This window comes from Nanorana parkeri, unplaced genomic scaffold, assembly GCF_000935625.1.
Source record: "Nanorana parkeri isolate BGI_ZX_2015 unplaced genomic scaffold, ASM93562v1 scaffold1821, whole genome shotgun sequence".
Lineage (NCBI taxonomy): Eukaryota > Metazoa > Chordata > Amphibia > Anura > Dicroglossidae > Nanorana > Nanorana parkeri.
In genome coordinates, this window is record NW_017308089.1 from 107,994 (window position 1) to 120,340 (window position 12,347).

The window sequence follows — 12,347 nt, forward strand, 5'->3', positions numbered from 1 at the left end:
GGTTGAATTCCCTTTTTCAGCATAGCAATTTGTAATCATGTTTGATTACTGATCTTGATCACATGACTCCTACAAATGATCCTGAGAATTCTGTAGTGTTAGCTGTGCTGACACCTAAAAACCAGAGGGTTATGGCAGTGCAGTGTTGCCACCTCTGGCAAAATAGTAACATATAAGTAGTAATGTATGTATTCTAGATATTTATTATTTATATTTTTAGTCAGTGACTAATTAGTAAGTGCTGCTTTTGCAGCTTAATGTTTATCTTACTAACTATAGCTGCCTTTCTTCAGTGAAGGCGGGGCGCTTTGCATTTAATGTTTTATCCTCTAGAATAGAATACCAGTTGGTTTTGCTTAGATGTAATCTAATCATTGAATTACATTGTTATATTACCATTAAAGGCTGTACACTTAATTTTATTCAATGATATGTTCTTCACCGTAATTATTCTGCTATAATGCATTAGGACAGAGACCTCCAGTGAATATCCACAAGTTCCCTTGGGACTTAGTTTCAACTCTTGACTGCCATGATTCCTGTAGGTATGCTGTTACAATAATCCTTTGCACAGGTCATGTAGGATAAAACTTGTTTCAGATAGAAAATGGATACAATCTAAGTACACCTGTATATAAACCTTGTCAAACTTATTTATCAAAGTAGGACACATGTAAAAATGATAAGTGCAGTAGTTAACAGACTTTAGTTTAATTAAATCAGACCAACTAAAACAGAGTAAGTACTTTAATGTAATAAGTCAGTAAAAGTTACAAAACAGTGGGTTCACTGGTCAGTGCCTATCCACAATGTTCAGGCTCCAACTATCTTATTTTCTAAGCAGTTTTTGTGTGTATTTAACTGAATTAGAGGGTAAATACCATGTGTTGCAGTTAAAAAAAATTTTCTCTCTAGACATGTGTCAGGACAAATTTCTCCCTGTGAAAACACACCACAGGGGCTGCATGTAACATTCCAGGCAAAAGTGGACACACTACCTCTGCTTTTAGCTAAAAGACAAGAAAACAAAGCCGTGTAAGTTGGCCCATGGTGTCTTTTTCCACCATCTTAGTGTACGCTTTTTTTCTTTAGGTAGCATTATGAAAAGTTAGGAGATGTGGAATAAAGACCAGACTAGAAAACAGCAATATCAGGAGTTATGCAGCTAATACCAGAACATGTGCCTGGTTGAATTGGATAATTGAATAGTAAGACATTGCACAGACAGAAATTAAGATGCAGAGTTGCAACGGTTCTAAACAAGCGTGTGATTGAAATAAAAGAGTAAGTGGGCAAGGCAAACTTTGATTTTAAAAAAACAGCTTGACATTGAAGGTGAGCACATAATAACTAGCATTGTGGGTCTGCCACAGTTTGACCCAGTGTAATTAATTGCACAGGTCCTACAGAAAACAGCCATGAGTATGAGCATTTATGAGGTGAAAGACATCCTCATTTGGGAACATACTCTATGTACATATAGTATACAGTGTTAGGGTTAAATTAGGAAGACAGTGTTCTCTCTGACCTTTTTTTAATTTGATCCAATAATTTTTATTTTTTTTGCTAGGCAAGATATGCATTTGTTAATACACAGCTGTTAACAAGGATAGGATTTAATAACTTTAAGACCATAATGGGTTGATTTACTAAAGGCAAATAGGCTGTTCACTTTGCAAGGTAATGTTCTCTTAGCTTAGTGAATGTGGTGAAAATTCACCTTGCAAAGTGTGCCCAATCACATGCAAGGGAAAAAAAACAGTGGTTTTGCTTATACTTGATTGGATGATGTAAATCAGCAGAGCTTCACCTAATTCACTAAGCTAAAGGGAAAATGCCTTTGCAAAGTGAAAATTCCCTTGCTAAGTGAAACTTCCCTTGCAAAGTGAACAGCCTATTTTCCTTTAGTAAATCAACCTCGATTAAAATAATCTATCTGGCTGCTTAAAAAAATCTAAATGGATCAAACATGATGATCATCATTCTCCCTTTTACATTGTCATGGATGTAAGGTTTGTATCTTATAATTAGGTAACACTTTTAAAGTAATTACAATCATGGCAGTGCAACTTGCATATGTTGTAAAACTTTATCATATACTAGTTTTGAACCTAGATTATCTTCCCAGTATCATGAGAACTGTTTCTTCTTCATACCCCTTTCTTCTGGCCAAGTGTATTTTCTTTGACTTTTAGTGACTAGTGACATCAGTATAGGGCACGTTACTATATGTAAAATGGCCAATAATAAAGGATGGTGAAAGTGAGATATGTCACAGAGTGATGTGATGTGTACAGTGTTTATTTTTTAACAGATTAATTTGTAAACATCTGATATTGTTTCAGCTTGTGCTGTAAGTGTAGTCATTCAGTTTTCAAACAGTCTTTTTCCTAAATGTAAATAGGAGTTTCATCCTCGTGTAGTGTACAAGCTGCATTGATTTGCCCAAGGGTGCTACCACCAGTGCTACCTCTCAACATTCTCACACAGAAGAAGTCCTACATTAACTACAATGATTTGAATGTATGAACTATGCAAACTGTGTCCTATTTTTTCACCTTGATCACCTTTATCATGGAAAAGCTTGGACGAGTTAAAAGTTACCTTGCCTTATAAACAGCAAGATCCTGTACAGGCTTCTCTGATAACAGAGCGAATATGTTTGGCGCTGTTCAGAGTGCTATATTTGTACATTGTAATAATGTCATTTTTTTAAAAGCTTGATCATCCAGTGTTTGTTATAATACTATGCCCTTCAACATCTTAAACTTTTTTTTTGTCTTAGGAGGTAAAGCAGAATTCCAGCTAAACAGGTATATACAAATGAGCGGTTTTATCTGTCAAAACATTCGGTTGAGGCACTGTTCTAGCCAATCCTGTCACACTGTATAGTCAGGAGCGTGACACTACTACTCAAAGTCTGCAAAGCTTCCGCCTGAAGTCTTATCTGTGCTCCCCATCCTGTAAGTCTGTCTGCTTAAATTCTTCCACTATAATCTACCATTACCTGAGACATGATAGAATGACAACATTTTGTAGTGCAATGGAGCTTGATGGAATCAAAGAGCTGGTATTCCCTCTCTCAGCTTGATTTTTGGTGTTAAGATAAATTTGGAAATCTAAAATGACCTGATGTAAAGCTCGATTTAGAGAATTACAAGCAGTATTAAAAATACAGTTTTCTATAAAGGATGCATAACTGGACTAAAAAAAGTTTTCATATTTTGCTGGAGTTCTGCTTTAAATCAATCATTCTAAATAATTTTATCGAGATATGTGCTTGAAAAGGAAAAGTCAGTGTGGTTTTCCATAGTTACCAGTCAGCAAACATCTTTAGCAAACATCTTTTATTGTCACTGCTCATGAGAGCTGAAAGCTGATTTGATATGGTTGTTGTGAGTTACTGCACATTGCCTTATTAAATAGGCAGAAGGTGTTATCCTTTGTAAATGGTATTGAAAAAAATCTGTACATAAATGGACAAATTCAGTAAGGCAATGAGCAAAGTACAGTAATGCATAGCAATCAGATAGACTTCATTTTTCTTCTTTGCAAATTCAGTAAGCTGGTTGCTATGGGTTACTACTTTCTGCACCTTGTAATTGTTCTTTGTACTATGCTGGATAAGCCAGATAATATACAACAAATTGTGTAGCGGTGACTTCTATCTGTATTTTAGAATACGTCTTAATACTGAATTATATTACTAAATAGTTGGCAGATCACCAAATCCAAATCTCCCTAGAGGGAAAAGTGATTTTTTATTTTTTTTTGCACTTACCTACATTGCAGCTAACGATATAATCAGATACATTAAGCTTTATCCTAGATATTTGGCTAAACTGAATATTTAAACTGGGCCCAATTGTGATCTGAAATATCCCTAATAATTACATGTCTCAGAAATGTAGGTTTATTAGGCACTATACTTATTACTCTGGCAATGACTTGTCAGCAAACGTGCTTTTAATTTTTGATTCTGAAAAGAGATACAAAAGAGATTCCTAGCAGGGTTATTCACAAAAGGGTGATGAGTTTGGAGAAGGCAGGAGAAGTGAACAATCTAGGACAACATAGCTGAACTGGAAAGTGAGCTGAATTGGAGAATTTTTCCAAATCAGCTATTTTGGCCTTTTGTGAATAACCCTGTAGGTTTTAACAGCTTTGCTTTTGTGAATATTTGTTTCTCTTAGCCCTGTGAATCTGCGTTTGTTTCAGATATGTAAAGGGAGTATATAGTGCTTCTATGTATATTCTTAATTTATTATGGTTACGACTAATATTTTAAAGATATATTTTTTAATCAGTTAAATACAAAATATTACAAATGCATAGTTTGCAGTTTTATTTCCATCCTGCAGGTGGAACACTAAGCTCTTTTTAACAGGTTTTGCACAGTATTTTAACTGTTGGAAAAAAAACTGTTTACAGAGTTTAGTAGCTCAAGTTCCTATTTAGACAAACAAATGAATGAGTCAGAGGAGTGCCTCATCCCCCCACACTCTGTTCAGATGGGATCTTATTGAAATGTAGTTCCTACTTTTCAACTCAATTTCTTATTCCCAGATTGTGAAAGTAAACAGCTTTTCTCTTTAGCAACAAACATAATGCTTTTTAAATCCTTTGTCACTAATGCACTTGTGTAACATTTATTTATAAAAAGAAAATAATTGACATTAATAGTAAAAACATATACAACTTCAGTTTAAAATTTGTAAACTTTTAACAAGGTGGAAAACAAAATTCACCCCAAATCATTATTGCTTCACTTTAATTATGCATGGGGAAATTACTCCTTTTGTTCGCTTTTTGCATATGATTGAGCGTTAATGTTAGCAAATATTCCATTGGCTAAGTGAAAAAAATTAATTACTTAAGTAAATCACCCCTTTGCCTATATTAAGTCATCACTTTGGTAGAATTTGCAGTCAGTATGACTGTGACACAAGTTGGTGTCCATGGCCATCCCTACACCTCTGAACTGCAATAGAGTTTCTGTAGTTAAAGTGATATTAAACCCTCAGATTTTTTAACATAAAACAATACTGTAATGTGCGCCTTACTGTAATCCATGGTTGTAGTCCATCTATACAGACCTTAAAGGATATGTTCTGCTGTTTGCCTGCTAGGTGGCCACACATGTTAGGATCCCGGTGATTTGGGTTGCCACAGTACTCAAGCTAGCCTCATCTATGCCAACCAGGTCTCTCTTTTTATTTAAAGACATAAAGGAGACTGAAAATAAAGATAGTTTTTGTGAATTGCTGGTTTTGGGGCACAGTATCTTTGCTTAAACAGTCATTATTGTATTGGGAGGTACTAAAAGAGAAAACAATTTGACTAGTTAGTTAATTTGTTGGGAGACATACAGGGTTATTCCCTAAAGGGTGAAGAGTTTGGAGAAGGCAGAAGAAGTGAACAATCTAGGACAAAATAGATGATTGGTAAAAATTCTCTAATTCAGCTCACTTTGCCTTTCAGCTGTTTTGTCCTAGATTGTTCACTTCTTCAAACTCTTCACCCTTTTGTGAATAATCCAGTTAGTATTATTTAGCAAAGCTTAAACAAACAAAAAGTAGATCTGTCTTGAAATTTTCATATTCCTCTATGCCTATGCATAGACATTAGCAAATAACCCATCTTGTAAAGAGTTATCAAACTGTCAGTGGTCTTTTTAAATTAAACCTACTATAAGTGAAGCATAGAGGCTGCCATTGATGAACTCTCCTTCTTATAGTGTATGTAAATCCCGAAGGTACAGTATATTTCACAATATTTGGCATAATGCATCACTGTGCAAATGTTTTGTTAAGTAAATCATTTTTATTAAATGCTTTTTTTATGTTTCTTACCTAAATCTCCTGCCAGTATTAGCACTATGCAATGTGCTTCTTTTTGCAGGCTGACGGTGCTAAAATTCTAACTTGTATTTACCAGTAGCATTGTCAGCCTTGCAAGTTGCTGCAGTGGAACCAAAGCTTCCATGTAGTTTCACTGTTGTCAGTGCAAATTAGCCCAGTCTAAGCTCTGCCCACACCTCCACCACCAACTGAAGCATGATCGACAGGCGTGATTCACACACAAGCACTCAGTTAAAGCAGCTAGAGCGTGAGTGAGAGGAGCACTGTGAACAAGTTTTAGATTGGAATATAGTGAGAGCTATAAAAAGCATTTAAATAAACTGCAACACTTCAGACATAAACATTGTGTATATAGATGAAATTGTTACTTATGCTTTAACATGTTAGCTGCCTGGCTGTGAAAATGACCCTCATGCTTTAGTATTTTAAGTCACTAACCCAGCACAAGTATGTAGATAAGAGGTCTGATCTTCTTCCAACTCTACTGATTTGTATGCATGTACTAGGTTAGTGACTAAGTATAGATGCTAGTTGGTCAGCATAACAGCCAGTTTAGTAGCATTGTTAGAAGGAGGTCAGAAATGGCAGTCCCCATATTTCACTCATAACAGGCTCACCTTAAGACTACTTTAACACTTTTTAAAAACGTTTGTCATATCTAGGTGAATCTGCCAACTGCTGTCTCTGGTGAAACTTTGAACAAAGTATTTAAAAAGAAAATGCAAGCCATTAAAGGTGTTGATGTAATCGAATAAATTCTATTTTGTTACAAGTCATATTGTGCATTAAACTGTACAGTAATATTTTGTATTTCTATTGATTAAAATGTAAATATCATTGTTGTCAAAAACAGAAAAAAAATCAAAATGGACACACTGAAAGATGTAGATATTTTGCTATTTATTGAAAGGAGTATTTTATGAATCAAACAAAAAAAAGTCTTAAATCTGACCAACCTTACAAACTTTGAGTCTGACTTATTTCCTTGTAGTAGAATGTGGTTTTTAACACTTATTGCACTACCCAAATGTTTTTTTCTTTTACCCTAACAAATTGTGCCTTAGCTGTTTTTTGTCTAGGGAGGTTTTTTCTTTTTGTCAAAAATAAGGTATTTTTCAGAAAAATGGATGTACGGTAAAATTGTATCATACCAAAAAGCAGAAAAAAATGCCCAGCTGCAGTTGTATATAAGTGCTTTATGTCATATTGTGTTTTAAATTGCAAAGTTTCTCAAAATAAAAATAAAAATATTGGTTCTAAACTGTGTTTTGTTTATTGAGCTCTGTATAAACCTTTAGGTGTTCTGTCTTTGTTACACCATCAGTCTGTTGGGTATATGTGTTTTGAGCTTTGATTTGTGCCATTTTAAATGGCAAAAAGGCAGCTTAATGCCAAATGAGATTGATGTGACATTTTACGAAACAATCCAGTTGTATTTTTTTATTTATTTTAAATGTTGGAAAAGCAAATTTGAAAAAGAAATGGTTCCTTTTTAATATTATGCTGAAGGCTGTCTTGTTAATTCTTTAATGAGAGGTAGTTCATATGAAGGGCAATAAAAAATTAGGAATACTTCCAAAGGATTTTGCTGATTGCACTGATGCCATTGTTAATATTTTGAATTTGATCCTTTGGGCTGTTGAAAGCTAGTGCAAGGATCAGCGGAGTGCGGTTGCAGACACTGAGCGGTTGGTGAGGTGAATGAGTCTAGCAGCAGCATTCATGATAGACTGAAGGGGGTGATAGCCTGTGCAGAGGTAAGCCAATGAGGAGGGAGTTGCAATAGTCAAGACGAGAGATAACAAGTAAGTGGATAAGTAGTTTTGAGGTTTCTTTGGTGAGGAAGGGGCGTATTTTGTAGATGTTGCGAAGGTGAAGGCGGCAGGATTTGGATAGTGATTGGATGTGGGGAAGAAAGGTGAGGTCCGAGTCAAGGATGACACTTGGCACCTTGGTATGGGGGGAGGGTTGTATAGTTGTGTTATCAATCTCAAGGTGAAAGTTGGGGGAAGGTGCACGGCGGGAGGAAATATCATGAGCTCAGTTTTTGAAAGGTTGAGTTTTAAGAAGTGTTGTGACTTCCAGACTGATATGTCAGTTAGTAGATTAGTGACATGCAGGGACACTGAGGGGGCGAGTTGTGGAGTAGAAAGATAGATTTGAGTATCATCGACATAGAGATGGTAGTGGAAGCCATGTGAGGTTATTAACTGACCAAGTGTAGTGTAGGAAGTGTAGATGGAGAAGAGGAAGTGTCCAAGGACAGAGCCTTGGGGACCCCTACAGGAAGAGGACGGGAGGAGTTAGATTTGTAGGCAACACTAAAGGAGTGCTTAGATAGGTAGGAGGAGAACCAGAGAGCAGAGTCTTGTAGGCCAAGCGAGTGGAGTTTTCTGAGGAGGAGCAGGTGGTCAACAGTGTCAAAAGCAGCAGAAAGGTCTAATCGCAAGAGTAAGGAGTAGTGGCCATTGTTTTTAGCTGATAGTAAGTCATTAGTGAGGTTTAGGAGGGTGGTTTCAGTGGAGTGTAGAGAGGGCGAAAGCCGGACTGTAAGGGGTCGAGAAGGTTGTTATCAGCGAGGTGGCGGCTCAGACGGCTGTAGATAAGGCGTTCTAGGAGTTTGGAGATGAATAGGAGTAAGGAGATTGGTCTGAGATTGTTGAGGTTGGTAGGGTACAGTGAGGGTTTTTTGGGTATTAGGGTGACTAGCACATGTTTTGGAAGGGAGGGAAAGATGCCAGTAGTGAGTGAAAGATTGAAAATGTGAGGGATAGAGTAAGAGGGTGACCGAAGTAGTGGTGAGGGAACTGGGTCCAGGGGGCAAGTGGTGAGGTGGGTGTCAGAGAAAAGCTTTGTAACCTCCTCTGTGGTGACAGGGTTAAAAGAGGAAAGTAACAAGTGTGATGTGAATATGCGCCAGTCATGTATTCAAAGGGGACCTCTGTGGATTATGTGCACAGCAAGATGTCTGTGAAGGTTCTCATTCATCCAGGTCATGGTATACAGTACATGTAAAAAAATAAATCAAGGCAACTGGACTTGCTGTATTGTTCTTGAAGACGTTTCGCTGGTTATACCCCGATTGGATATCTCCATCAGAAGCTTGTTCCCTGGGCACAAGAACCAGAAGAAAGTGAATATAGCAAATGCTTACACCAAGAATAAGACAGCACTGATTTTGGAGTAAAAATATGAACTGTTTTAATGAAGAAAATACTCAGTTTATACCCCACAGAATCAGATAAGGGTTTGACTACGTTATCTTGAGTAATTCCCTCCCCCAGACATCCGGGTGCCTGCATTGAAATGTATTAAGCAGAGACATCCTTTGAACATAATGATTGTCCTTAATCAGATAAGAGCTTGATCGCATCATCCTAAACAATGCCCACCGCAGACATCCTCCTTCACATGCCTTCATAGAAATACCTTGAGCAGAGACACCAATATATAATGATAGTCCTTTTGGGGTGATTCATGCTGGTCCCCGCCGCCACACAGTTCCACAAGGTGGAAGTCCGGATGGGCAAAGGAGTCAAATAGTGACAAGCTCTCCCCAGATAAAATATTAAACAGGCAAAACACACAGCAAACAGTTCTTCGGGGTAATAAATCCTTACAGCACTAGGTCCATCACAACTTGTACAAAAAAATATCTGGTAATAAATATAATGAATGTTGCTCTGTATTTTTTTACACATATGTGCCCAGCATTTCAAGCAGAGGGAAAAGGACTAGTCACAAGTATTGCTTGTGGTTTCTCTGCAGCTGGTGTTTTTAAAATGACTGACTTACCATAACTTGCTCTGAGTTGTGCCTGCGTGTGGGGGAGGCCATCTTGCTAGAGGAAGGGCTTTGCAGCCAGAAATGCCATCACCGGACCTGAGACATGCAGTCGGTAGCATAGTGCTATAGGCACCAGAAGTGTGCTGCTATTTTTCAGGAAGAGTCAGGGGCCAAAATATAATCTCTTCACCTGTCATGCAGTCGCCCCCTTGCCAACATCATCATATCCAATCCTGAACCAGTGCTCCTGCATTTTCCATTAAGATGTTGAGGGCTTGCACACATACTGGGGCTGGAATAGGGTCAGAAAAGATTACCATTGGCCAATGGATAGAGGAAACAAGTTAATATTCCTCCCTGTTATATACCTCTGGACTTAAAAACTCCATATTTATCCATCCAACTCCATATTTATCACAATCTTCCTATGTGATAGCACAGTGGAGGTGACAGGTTCTCTTTAAGAAGTGAAGCAAATGATAAAGGCACAGGGATTATTTCCCTGTGAGGGGGTGGATATCTGGGTGCCCCTCACTGTTAAGGAGGCTTCCATATTCCACTTCCTTCTTGGGGCACCAGAGAGGCCCTTGTCCCCCAACATTGGGACAGGGGTACTTTGCAAGTTGGGGGGGGGGGGAGGCATTGATGCTTTCCCTTGCAAGGTACCTCTCCAATGTTGAAAGGCATATGGCCTGGTCTGTACCAGAACGGTACAGGCAGGGTGGCTCAGACTCACTACCATGCTATTCCTGGTCACTCAGGGTGGTTAAGCGTCTGATTGGAATATTAAACGTGAACCCCACGCCATTTTCTAGCTTTTCTTTGTATAAATGTGTACCTTCACATTTTCAAACATTATCTGACTCTGGGAATAATCTTATTATATATTTTTTTACACTAATATACCTCACTAGATGACTCGTTAGTCATAATTTGCTAGGTGCTCTTCAAGAGCTTCTACCTAATGAACATGATAACTTCAGTGTGTATCCACCCACACAATACATATATGCTTATCATACAAATATATTATACTGCTTATTAATTTGTGTACAATACTTATTAATAAGCAGAATATAAGACTTTCCTGGGTAAGGTACAAATAATACCTAAAAGGTATAAAAAAGAAGTGACTGGGTAAAAAGAAAACAGTGCCATTGATTTATGGTAAAACAAAGATTCACTCGCAAATAATGACAGTAATATAAAAAGAAAGATGGGAACCCACAACAATAGAAAATGTGGACCCCCTTAGTCCAGATTAAAATTCTAAGTTTAAAGATTATGAACCATCCATTTCACCCTAAAGATCAAGAGAACGATCATTAATCCAAGTAGCCCATATACTACAAAACTTATCATGTTAATCTTTGCAGGTTGCAATCCATTTTTCAGAGCCCATAATAACATTAACCTGGTGGACACTGTCCGCCCTAGCTAGAACCACAGGGTTCCTCCAAAATCTAGCTATTAACCTTTTTGCTGCATTAAGAAGGTGAGGCAAAGATGAAGCTTTATATTTAGCCATAGAAAAGGGCACTAAATGCAGCAAAAAAGTAGAGGGGGCAAACGGTAGAATCTCACCAAGGATGAACTATTTGTTCTCTTATATCTTGCCAAAAAGGCTTAAGCATCAGACAATCCCACCAAACATGTAGATGTGTGCCAGGTAAACCACAGTTCCTCCAACAAAGAGGAGAAGCGTTTTGGTAAATTTTACCTAAGAAATATGGGACCTGGTACCACCGAGTAAGCACCTTGTAATTCGTTTCTTGAGATCTAAAATCTATGGAAGAAGTAAAAGCAAGTGCAAAGATCTGATTCACTTGTGCGTCAATAAAGGTCACTGCCATATCATTCCCCCTACTTCTTAAGAAAATATAAGAAGCCTTTTGAGTTCAATTCAAGACATTTTATACAAAAGGGAGAGGGAGACCGAATGGGAAGAGACCCAGAGTAAGACAATTGTTGAAAAAAAGTGAATGGCTTAGAAGGCCTAATTGAAGAAGCATGTTGTCGAAAAAAATTGCTAAGTTGTAACTAACGTCAAGAATCGAAAGGGAAGGTACCTGTGATAATATGTCAACTACACAGGTCAGTGGTATTTGCAGTTAATAGTTTTGAGTCCTGTATTACATCATACAGCCAAACAATAAAGTCACTGAGGAAATGCGTGCAACTCAGGTAATGGTTTGGAAACCTGTATTACATCATACAGGAATACAATACAGTCACTGTGGCAATGATGATGCATGGAACGCAGGTAAGGATTTGAGACCTGTATTCCATCATACAGGAGCACAATAAAGTCACTCACAGAATAAAAGGTCTCTAAGATATAATTAAACAGTAGTACTTGCGGTCAGTAAAGTCTTCCCAGACTAGTTGTAAGAGTATTTGTGCACAGACTCAGTTACAGGGAGGTCTGTTCAGAGATGTATCTGGAGGCAAAGCATAGGGCAAGTAGGAAGCAGCTGCAAGTTGAGGAGTGGATGCTGCTGCAGAGTTGGTTGATCCAGAGAGCTCAGAGGAAGCTGTAACAAGGTTTAGTTTTAAGGATATTCTATGCAGCACTGAAAGAGAGCAGTGAGGCAAATTGCTTGTAGAAGTGGAAGCCAAGATGGAGAGGATTACAGTCAGCCCAAAAGTTCTCTTGCTGTGCTGGATGCGAATTGGAGCCTCTGTATGGAAAGGAGACCT